This window comes from Simochromis diagramma, unplaced genomic scaffold (assembly GCF_900408965.1).
Source record: "Simochromis diagramma unplaced genomic scaffold, fSimDia1.1 OVJJ01000300.1, whole genome shotgun sequence".
Lineage (NCBI taxonomy): Eukaryota > Metazoa > Chordata > Actinopteri > Cichliformes > Cichlidae > Simochromis > Simochromis diagramma.
Genome location: NW_024386976.1, coordinates 150,157 through 162,241, shown reverse-complemented (window position 1 = coordinate 162,241; position 12,085 = coordinate 150,157). Strand labels below are relative to the sequence as shown.

Genomic DNA, 12,085 nt, shown 5'->3' with positions numbered 1-12,085 from the left:
GATAGCAGTGTCCAAGCGTTGTTGGGTTTTGTTTCCCCTTTTCATAGAACACATTATTTCTCATCAGACCATGAGCAACATTTAGGCATGTAACACAGTAACACTTTTATTTTTTTACATATTCAGCAGAGAGAGTTAGCTGTGTGCACTACTAAAAAAAGGCTGTTCTAATTCTCAGCATCGCTCCTCTCTTTCCCTGAGTCCTAAGCAATTCTCCCTCTCACGATGACGTTTTGCTCAAGGCCAAGGAAAGAGTTTAGGGAAAGGAGTAGTGATGCGCGAATCATGAACGAATTGTTCAATACTCGAGAATCACTTTACTGACTCATGAATCATGATTCACAAGCCCAACTGACTCATCTCTGTTGCTGTTAGCAGCAATATATCTAGCTTATAATTAAAATTGTGGAGAAAAACACAACATCCAGTATCTTAACAAAATAATTTCTGCTCTGAACTGGAAGAAAAACCCCTGAGTAGAAGCTCACATCAAGACAATAGCTCCTCAGTTCACAGTAGCATCGCTCTGCTAACATGCTAACAGCACATTTGAGCTACTCACCCCCTCCCTTCCTGTGCTGAATCGTAGGGTAAGCAAATCACTCAGGACTCACTAACCCCCTCCCTCCTGTGCTGAATCGTGAGCGTAAGCGAATCACTCAGGACTCACTAACCCCCTCCCTCCTGTGCTGAATCGTGAGCGTAAGCGAATCACTCAGGACTCACTAACCCCCTCCCTCCTGTGCTGAATCGTAAGCATAAGCGAATCACTCAGGACTCGCTCACCCCCTCCCTCCTGGCTCACAGCTTTTTCTTCTTCTTGGTTGGCAACCAATGTTAAGGCGCATTACCGCCCCCTGGCTCACAGCTCAGTGGACATTTAGATGAGAAAATATATATTTGACACATTTAAGGAAAATACTAATAAAATAAAAATAAACAAAATAAATGTTTATTAAGAAATGTTGATAGGAAATTGCTTAATTTTAGAAATGTTTTGCTCTTTTTTGCTCTATAAAATAGTTTTTTTGTTTTAGAATCACTCATCTTAGCAGTAGGATTTACATGAAAAGAGAAACAAATTAAGTTTGAGTGAAAATGTACATTTTTGCACTCTCTGGTCAACTGACTCAGTGAATCAAATGACTCAAAAATTCGATTGGCTTTGGTGAGTGACTCATTCAAACTCGATTCAGTAAAAAGAATCAAATTTACCATCACTAGAAAGGAGATTGGCGCTAATTTTGAAATAACACTCCACGTGGTTACCTTGTGACACTGAGTCATGTGACCGCACAGCCACAAATCACAGCAGAGCCGCGAAAAGGGGGCGGAGCAAAGTGTCTGTGCAGGAGTGGAGTCCAGCAGAGAGAGCTGCTTTTTCATGAAACGTGAGTAAAGTAGTGAACTTACAGGAACATATACCACTATCAACGTTTGGATCGATATCTGCATCGATCTGCACACCCTTGTCTCCTGGATTGCAGTTTAGATCAGCGTGAACCACGTGGGTCTCTGCTCCCTGATTTGTTTCCTGTGTTTGGAAAGACTTCCACCTTCATCACGGAGTTTCTCTCGGCTTTTTGTGGGCTCATCTAAAGGTAAGCACCGAGCTAACTTTAATGTGGGTTCAGTTTATGTTGAGTTTAGCTCTGTTGAGAATAATAGATTGCTTGGTATACACTGGAGTTAGACAGACTGTAGAGTTTGTAATTGCTTGCAACATTATGAAATGGCGGTTGCTAGGGGGTAAGAATACATATAGAAAATTAGTCTTGGAATATGAACAAAAGGATGGGCTGCAGGGCAGGAGAACAACCAACCCCCACCAAGAACAGTCAACCCCCACCCCCAGGACAGGAAGCCACAGGTACAAGCCTGGGGGAGGGCAACCCCATGGTGAATAATCCGGTTGTTCAGTGATGACGCGACGAATCCTACTTCCGGGCCTAAAGTAGTCTGCGTTTAATATGGCTTTTGTGTTGTTAACCTGTTTAATGTTTTGTATTTTCTTCTATTTGATCTCAAAAAGCTCCTAAAACAGTCAGTGATCACTGTTGACCTCCCTCGGCTTTCATTACCGCTAATCATTTATTTAAGCTCAGTTTTTAAAACCTTAGGATGTAGCTACAGCCCATCCCATGCAGCAGTATATGAAGGACTAACCTCGTATTGTGGATGGATTATCTCAGTTGTTCTCCTGGCTGAAGTTTGGTCCCTTTACAGCATCCTGCCATGCGATTACATTTGTTCATGACCACCGAGAACACTCACGTTAACTTTTATCGAGTGGAAAAAAAAGTTAGCTTGTTTATATTATGCTAACATAGCTGTGTCGCTAGCGGTCACGTAGCACATCATTATATACCAGCTAGCCAAACTTCAGTAACCCTACAAACGTCACTGCTGTTTAGTTTCCCGTCTTCATTTATGTTGGAAGTGATAACAGAGCTGTAAGTTTGAATTTGTTTCCAAAACCCCGCAGTCAGGACATGCTATATTGTATTTAGATAGAAGCTAGCGAGCTTACTCCCTGCTAACTTCTAACTCCGTTAAATGTCATAAATTCCGTTTTCATAGATGCCTGGATGTTAAACTCAATTGTTACACCTGGTAGAGCAGAACGCTGATCATTTTATTAAAGATGAAAGACTTTAGACAGTTTTTCAACTCTCAGTAATGCCATAGTAATCGTTTGATATATGGACCTGCAGCGGAGTTTAGGTCCAGACACTGCTAGTGACGTCAGACTGAACAATTGGATAGAGGCTGTGTCCCAATTCAGGGTCTGCACGCTTGAAGTACGCATTTTAAGTACCATTACCTCACCGCCACGCGACGACGGCTGTCCCAATTTGAAGTACACTTCAAATTGGGACAATACTCCAAATGCGCCGTCGATTTCCCCAAATATCAAGCGTGGTCCAGTGCACGCTTCGTGGTCCCATATATCCCACAATTCATAGCGCGGCGGTGGGTGTGGAGAATTTTGCCGCAAAATACAGCAGAAGGGAGCGACCGAAGAGGTTTTTGTTTTTTTTCGAAACTTTATGGAAATCATAAAGCGAACAGTCAGACATTCCAGTTCAGTTTGTACAGTAGACATACAAGGCAAATAAGAGTAACAATATACAGTACAATGAAATAAGAAGGATAAATAAATAAAGGATAACAAAAGAAAAAAAAGGGGGGGAATGTGACAGACTTCATAACAACTTTGTACTTGAAAGTTGTGACAGCTCATTCGTTAAACATTTCTGAATGAATTTCTATCAATGATAAACCTTTTTTATTGGAAGTTAATTTAAGAGAGTTTAACCCTTTAGAGCCGGTCGGAGCGGGCGCGCTCTGTTTTGCGTAACTATTTTTAAATCCCGGTAGCTCTGCAACCACGTAAGCTAGCGCAATAATTTTTTTTGCATATGAAACCGGAGGAGTTGTACTTACATCTTATGCCATCAGCTTGTCCTAGGTCACAGTTTCCTTCCACATATAGCTTTGCAAAAACTGCATAAAAAGCACTTGCAGCAACAAAAACATAATATTCCAGAAACACGCTTTGCCGATCCGATCAGCTGTTCGTAACACTTCCTACGTCCATCAGCACGAACTATCGCATGACCTGCCCGAAACCGGAAGTGATGTCATTTTGCGGAAATGTAGTTTTTTACCATCAAGGCCTCATGAGCTTATGCTGGTGTTTTTAAAAGTTATCTTTGACTTTATGGCTTTCTGTGTCGTTTCTGGGATGCTTAGGACTCATATTGCACTGCTGGAAATAGTTTATTTTGATGCATATGCTGCTTTTTTGCAAATTTGCATTATAATATTTATTTTCGTTTTTCCTGCAGTGTATAGAAATTTGTGTATTTCAAAAATAAAACTATGAAGACACTTAAAAAAAATTTCCCATGGTGGGAAACTATTTTGTGCAACTTTTTTGTATTTTCAGTTTTGAGGGATAAGCCTCTTAAATTTCTCTAACTAGAAATATATCTTAAAAAATCAAATACGATTTTCAATTTTTTTGTAGTTTATTGCACTTTTTTGCAATTTATGTAATTGCTATGCTCTTAATGCAAGCATATTATTAAAATTTAGGCTGTAGTGGTTGTATTGATGTATAGCAACTTGAAATGCTCCCAAAAATGGCTCTACAACATTTCAATGGGAGCAACAGGACGGTCAGATGTGGCTGATTTTACTACAGAGTAGGACAGATTGTAGAGTAGCAAACATCGTCGGAAAAGACGTTTTCAACACTGCAGGTTACCTGGGTGTGATGTTTTTCTGCTAAAAAGAAACATGGTCTGAGTCCTACCTAACTATATAAAGAGTAACTGAAGGTTAAATGCAGTAAAAGTCTCCGCCTGATTGCTACCATCAAAAAGAATCGTACTCCAACAGCTCCTGGATGAGGTCTTCTGCTGCTCTCCTCGGTATCTGTTCATAGTTTATTGAGTGAGGCTGCGTCCACACTAGCTCGGATAGATTGGAAAACGGCGTTCTCTTCTGAAAACATTTCGTGTCCACACTAGCATTTTCAGTCGTTTTCACAGCGTTGCGCGTCCACATTGAAATGGCCAAAAATCCTTACTTGCCAGTAGGGCTGGGCGATATGGCCTAAAATTCATATCGCGATATCATTTGAAGCATGTGCATTAACGATATATATCACGATATATTCTTTTCTTCTGTATAACGTATTTTCCACACTATAAGGCACACTTAAAATCCTTTAATTTTCTCAAAAATTGAGAGTGTGCCTTATGTGTGAATTCTGGTTTTGCTTACTGACCTCGAACCGATTTGGGCTGCAGAAATCTGTTAAAAAATGTTTTAGTACAACTTTGGTAAGCCGCACTGCTTGATGGATTGTCAGAGCATTACGGCTGCCATAGTGAGGAGCTTCGCGGAGTAATCTGGGTCCAAAACTCCGTCCCCTTCAGGTCCCAAAGTCAAAAGAACACTAAGAGTTAAAAACGGTCTAAATTCTTTCGTCTTTAATTAAATCATCAGCATTGCTGCTTTATCGGGTGTAACAATTAAGTTTTACATCCATGAAAACAGAATTTATTAAATTTAACAGAGTTAGAAGTTAACAGGAAGTTAGCTCGCTAGTTTCCACCTAAACATTTCATACCATGTTCTGACTGAGAGATTTTTGAAACGAATTAAAACGTACAGCTCTGCTACCACTTCCAACATAAATGAAGACAGAAAACTAAACAGCAGTGGCGTTTGCAGGGTTACTGAAGTTGGACTACCTGGTATATAATGTTGTGCTACGTGATGGCAACAGACACAGCTATGTTAGCAAATTTATATAGTTTCTATCGTATATCGTTTATATCACCCACTCCTACGTGCCAGTACAGCGCATGTGTGAAACGCAAGAAGATTTGACCTGCCTCATTTCTGTCTGCTGCTTATTTACTTTCTGGTGTTCTGACAAACAATCCTACTTTGGCAAAACTTCCTACCGTAAGTAGTTTATGCACATTTCTGCTGTCACAGAGTAATCCCAGCACAAATTTAAGTAGTTATGACACTTTGCCACTTAACTTTGCCCATCAGAGTATGCTTGTAGCTCATATTCAAAAAGCCAGGACAGTTTGCCACTTAATTTTACCCGTTAAAGTATGCTTGTAGGTAACATTCACAAAGGTATCATGGTTTGGCACTTAATTTTACCCATCAGAGTATGTTTCTAGCTGTTATTGACAAAGGTAGGATGGTTCGCCACCGAATTTTAGCTGTTAAAGTATGCTTGTAGCTCAGATTAACAAAGGTAGGATGGTTTGGCGCATGTGCTGAAACAACGGGTAGGATGGTATGTCAGGTCTCCCAGATGGTATGTCTGGATTCCCAGAACACCGGCTCTTTGAAACGTGGCAGCAAAATGTTGAGGAAAAGCACAGTTTTTTAAATGGACTAACAGTGAGGTGGACTTGTTGCTGTGAGTAACACAAAAGTAAAAAGTTGCAAAAGTGATTCAGAGTTAAATAATTTCAAGAAATCTGGAGCATGTAAAGACTGATATGAATCTTTAATAGGACTGTCAAAATTGAGAGCAAACAAAACAACTGCTGTATAATGCCCTCCGCTATCTTAGTTTAATTGGTCACATGACTGCATCATAAGGTTAACATGCGTAATCGTTTTAGAAAGTTTCCACACTGCAACGCAAATCCACCATTTTCAGATGTATTTGTTTTCAAGAGCGTTTTGAAACCACTGCGCTTTCCACCAGCGTAAACGCCGTCTCAGTGTGGACCAGATGCCAAAATGGAGAGAAAACAATACATTTTCAAACAAAAACGCATTAGTGTGGACATAGCCTCAGGCTACACTCACACTATTCAGCTGGTGTTTCCACTTCAATGTAGTCCACGTCTATTCCATTAAAATATGGTCTACAGTGTCAGTCCCATACTAAACACACTAATCTGGCTAAGTGTGTCACGGCTGGTGGGTTGAGCCGTGTAGTGTGGAGGAAAAGGAGGACCCAAAATGCAGACAGCCGACTGATGATATGAGTGAGAGTTTATTTACAGGTGACAGTGGCAGGAACAGACAACGAATCATGAGACATACTAACGGAAACCTAAACTGGGAAAACTAAAGAGCAACTAGAAATCCTCAGGACACGGGGTGAAAGGCAGAGAGACGCAGACTGACGGAGGATACCAAAAACGCAGAGATACACGGATGAAATGCAGATGAGCCGACAACGAACACAGACCGACACCCACTATATATACACACACACACACACACATACACAAGGTAATCGGGTAATCGCACACAGGAGGGAAGAACAGCTGATCTGATTACACATGATGACTGGAGGACACAAGCTGAACACAATGACAACAGACACAGACCGTCAGAATAGAACAGGAAATCCAGAACACGAGCCTTCAGCGCCATCAGATCTGATATTTTATCTAATTGCGATATGTTTGTAAACACATCTGAGGGCTCGATTGTACCTGAGGAGACACTGGACAGCTTTGTCCTGGTTAATGCTGAGAACCTTAAGAAAGTTTTCTCCACAGTGAGACCCACCACATGTCTTTTAGATCCAATCCCTTCTTCACTCTTTAAAACACTTTATGGATTTTTTGAGGCTGAGCTTTTATACATAATGAATTGCTCTCTTCAGTTGGGTGTCTTCCCTGCTGCCTTTAAAACGGCGGTGGTGAGACCCCTTCTGAAGAAGAGCAATTTGGATTGTAATGATTTTAATAACTACAGACCTGTATCCAACTTACCATTTTTAAGTAAAATCTTAGAAAAACTTGTTTTTACTCAGATTACTGATTTTCTCAATGATAGACAGATCCTGGAGATATTCCAGTCTGGATTTAGGGTGAACCACAGCACAGAGACTGCTCTCTTAAAGGTTTTAAATGATCTTAGATGTAACTGGGACTCCCAAAAGCTCTGAGTCCTGGTGCTACTGGATCTAAGCGCAGCCTTTGATACAGTAGACCACGCTATTCTTTTAAACAGACTGAAACACATGGTGGGCCTCTCTGGTGCTGTACATAACTGGTTCACTTCCTATCTCTCTGACAGAACTTTTATGGTGAGTATGGATACATGCTCCTCTAAGATCCATAGAATGACATGTGGTGTGCCTCAAGGGTCGGTTTTAGGCCCTGTACTTTTTAATTTGTATATGCTCCCTCTCGACGGTGTCATCAGGAGGCATGGAGTGAACTTCCACAGTTACGCTGATGACACGCAGCTGTACATCTCCGTGTCTCCTGATGACACCAGACCAATGGATGCCCTTTTTAACTGTATCTTAGATATACGATCTTGGATGGCAGAAAACTTTTTACAACTTAACCAGGACAAGACTGAAGTTTTAATCGTCGGTCCTGAGGCTCAGAGAGAGAAACTCTTGTCTAAATTAGAGGCATTTTCACTATGTCTTTCACTACAAGTGAAAAACCTGGGTGTTATTTTTGACTCTGAGCTTGGTTTTATCCCACATGTTAAACATGTAACCAAAATTGGATTTTATCATCTAAAAAATATAGCCAGAGTCCGCCCTATTCTCTCTCGGGCCAACACGGAGATGCTGATGCATGCTTTTATTACCAGTCGCATTGATTACTATAATGCCCTGCTCTCTGGTCTTCCTAAGAAGAATATTTCAACTTTACAACTTTTGCAAAACTCTGCAGCTCGTGTTCTGACGAAGACCAGAGGGCGGGCCCACATTACACCGGTTTTAGAATCGCTGCACTGGCTCCCCGTGTGTTTCAGGATCGATTTTAAAGTTCTTTTATTGGTTTTTAAATGTCTTAATGGTCTTGGGCCTTCTTATCTCTCAGATCTGCTTTTACCATACGAACCCTCGCAGACCCTGAGGTCCTCTGGTACTGGCCTTTTGATTGTCCCTAAAGTCAGGACACATACTCACGGAGAGGCAGCTTTTCAGTGGTATGGTCCTCGTCTGTGGAACAGCCTGCCGGAGGAGCTCAGGGCCGCAGAGAACGTACATGTTTTTAAGAACAGGCTCAAGACCCACCTTTTTAATTTAGCTTTTACTTAACGTTTATTTATTTTATGCTTATTTATTCTATCCTGTTATTCTATTATTAATTTAGACTTTACCTAATATTTATTGATTTTATTCTTATTCATTTTTTAATCTTCTTACTCTATTTATATTTATATTTATATTTATATTGTATCCTGTTCTTATTTATTTTATCATTTTACCCTGTATATATCCTATTGTGTCATATCTCCAGTGTTTCCTCAGAGGGCGCTCTCTGCACCGGGGCTGTGATCGACTGTGGCTGCTGGGTTTCTGGGGGTCCTCTCAGCCTGGCTGGGGGGGCTCCTTGGCCTCCCTCCTGCTGTGTGCCCAGCCTGGAGGCTGCGGTCTGTGACCGGCTCCCGGTGCAGACGGCTCCCTGTTATAGTGTTTCCTCACTTGGCTCATGCGAGCCCAGCCCAATTTTTACTCTTTAAGTGTCCGTGTGTGTGGGGGGGGGGGATATGTGTGTATTCACATCATTTATGTTAATGAGAGTGTGGGGAGTGCGTTGGAGGGTGGGGTGGGCTGCTTTTAACTATGTAAAGCACTTTGTGCTACATTTTTTTTGTATGAAAAGTGCTTTATAAATAAAGATTGATTGATTGATTGATTGATTGATTGATTGATTAAAGCAGGAAACACACAGACTGATTTACAACACAACACGTGGACATGAACAGAGCACCAAGGACAGACACCGGTAGGGCTGAATATACACCAAACTTTAGGTTCAACCCTAAACTAGTACAAAATCAGAATAAACACAAGGCACAAAAATGAACTTCAAGGAAACACAAAACGCTGGGTCAAAATGACCCAGGACCATGACAAAGTGTGTTTTGCTCTCCCACAAAACCATCTTCAGCTGTTTCTCCTTCTTCTCTCTGTACTAAAACTAGAACCTCTGTTGTAATTTAACACTCAGTGTCTTCCGTGTTGGGTGATTCTCTGCGTTCTTTCTCCTCTTGCTTCAATCTCAGGGGTAGACTGCCCTGAGATATGTTTTTCCACAGACTAGGGGATTATTCTGCCCCCGCAGTTGAGATTTGAGATGGACAGATCCGATACTATTGGTCCGATACTCACCTAAATTACTTGATCGGTTATTGAAAAGAAATACAAAATTTAATCCGATCCTTTAAATATCACAAAAGCACTTCACAAAACCTTGTGACATAGTGTAACCCAGCTCATAACCATAGCACATCGGCGCAGCATGCGTCAAGTGATAGAGCAGCTGTGGCGTAAGAGAGCTGTCGGTGGTCTGGTGGAGCATTTGGAGGCTCGCTACAAAACTAGCATTTCATCTCAGAGAAAGCTGTCCCGGAGAAAGCAAGAAAGCATTCCCACACTAAGCTTAACAACCGATATATGGAGCGACTTCTTCCCCCTCCCTCTCCTGTTGCTACTTCAATCATGAAACTGATCAGTGATCAGCTGATCGGCAGACTTTCATCCTAAATGACTTTTATATCTCGTCGGGACTGGATTTTGTATTCCTGATGGAAATTTGGCTTGGATGCGGTGAGTTTTCTTCTTTCTTGGAACTCCTTCCCCCGATTGTTCAGTTTTCAACTCTCCCCAGACCAATGGTAGAGGTGGAGGGTGTGCTCCATTTGTAAAATAATTTTAGAATTCCACATTAACAAAGTGAGTTTCGAAATGTTTTTTAAAAACCTCATTACCATCCTAGCTCCCCTAGGATGGTAATGAGGTGCTTGAAATCTTGTAGGTGGCTGAGTTTATACTGCTACCATTGAGACTGATCGGAACTCCGTCTTTGTGGATCTATGGAAGTCCATATATACAGGGTGTAGCATCCCCTGGGTAAAGGCGGTGATCTGCAGGGGGGTCAGAGGTTTTTCCCTTTCAAGTTCTTGTAGGCAACTGATGACTTTCTTTTTGTAGTTGCTTCTGGGGTTTCACCTTGAAGCTTCATAGGTATTGTTGTCACTGAGGACTTTAGTCATGTTTATTTGCTCTGCTTCTTTTTGTCAGGGATAAAATACAAATATATACTTTTTGTGTGCCAGCTGAGTAACAGGAGGAGAAGAGTCTGGTGGTGCAGCAGAGGATAAATTTCAGCCATTTGGACTCAGCTCAGCCACTACAGAGGAAACAATGACTTCAACACAAAAGGTGAGAAGAACATCACAGTTACTCTGTTATTGAAACTGTGTGTACAGCTTGTTGGTTTTTAATAACCTGTTAACAGCAGCTTTATCTTTTCCATCCTGGGCTCCTCCATATATAAAGAATCTACATTCACAACCAAAAACCACAGAAGTTGCAAGAATATACAAAGATCATATTTTCTCTACACACATTGAAACAACAATATCATCAGTTGAACTCTGATTTTTTCCTGAAGTAAAAGAGATTCTCTGCTGATCAGTATTTCTTCAATAATGTCATTTTCATTACAACTCTCATTGTAGCACATCATTGTAATGTGATACTATCACCAGAAGGTGGTGGAAACACACCAACAATGTGTTTGTTCTCACATTAAATTCCACCAATGGAGGGAGTTTCAGTTTATTCCACGACTGCATTTCACTCACTGCCTCTGTTTGTATCTCTGTCACTGTAGGACCAACATGGAGCAAGAAGTCAGCGCTCTCAGGAGGCCGACAAACCTCACAGAAGAAAGGGAGAGGAAACTTACAGCTGTGATGAGTGTGGGAAGGATTTTACCCTGCCTGGAAATTTAAAAAAACACCAACTCATCCACAGTGGAGTTAGACCTTACAGCTGTGACTTGTGTGGAAAGTCTTTTACCCGGGCTGGACACTTAAAAACACACCAACTCATCCACAGTGGAGTTAAACCTTACAGCTGTGACTTGTGTGGAAAGTCTTTTACCCCGGGCTGGACACTTAAAAAGACACCAAATCACCCACAGTGGATTTAAAGCACACAGCTGTGAGTTGTGTGGTAAAGCTTTTGCTCAAAATGAACATTTACAGAGGCATCTAGTTACCCATTCTGGAATTAAGGCATACAGCTGCGACGTTTGTGGAAAAAGTTTCAGCGACAAACACTACCGAAATATTCACCTTCGGATTCACACTGGAAATGATGTTTTCTACTGTGATCAGTGTGGGAAACTGTTTGCAACAGATTCACAGTTACAACTACACATGTTTCGCCACACTGTGGAGAGACCTTATAAATGTGACCTGTGTGAGAAGTCTTTTAAATCTCCACATCAGCTGAAAAAACACCAACAGATCCACACCAGAAAGTAACTCTACAAGTGCAGTTACTGTGAGGATGTATTTAGTTTTTTTTATCTTGTAATTGTAACCTGATTGTTTGGAAAAAGTCTGATCAGTAAACTTATGGAGTTATACTGAATGAACTGGTTTAAAAAATGAAGACTCATTTTCACTCAGTAAGCTGAGTGTTGTAATGTAAACAGTAAAATGTAATTGGATGTTGGCAGAGATGCTCTTTATTTCAGGCAACGTTCAGGATAAAAATGTTGAAGGAATTCCCTGACTTACAATGTCTTTGTTT

The 12,085-nt window shown here is 41.1% G+C and overlaps 1 long non-coding RNA gene across 2 annotated transcripts; it reads left to right on the top strand.

Annotated features, from left to right (window-relative positions):
- Nucleotides 1-1,156: 1,156 nt before the first annotated feature.
- Nucleotides 1,157-11,207, top strand: LOC120738328. 2 transcript variants are annotated; one of them, XR_005696950.1, is made up of 4 exons: nt 1,157-1,391; nt 1,488-1,601; nt 10,597-10,702; nt 11,157-11,207. It is a non-coding gene; the product is annotated as an uncharacterized LOC120738328 (long non-coding RNA). The 2 variants fall into 2 exon arrangements; XR_005696949.1 differs by having other exon boundaries at nt 1,159-1,601.
- Nucleotides 11,208-12,085: the final 878 nt, after the last annotated feature.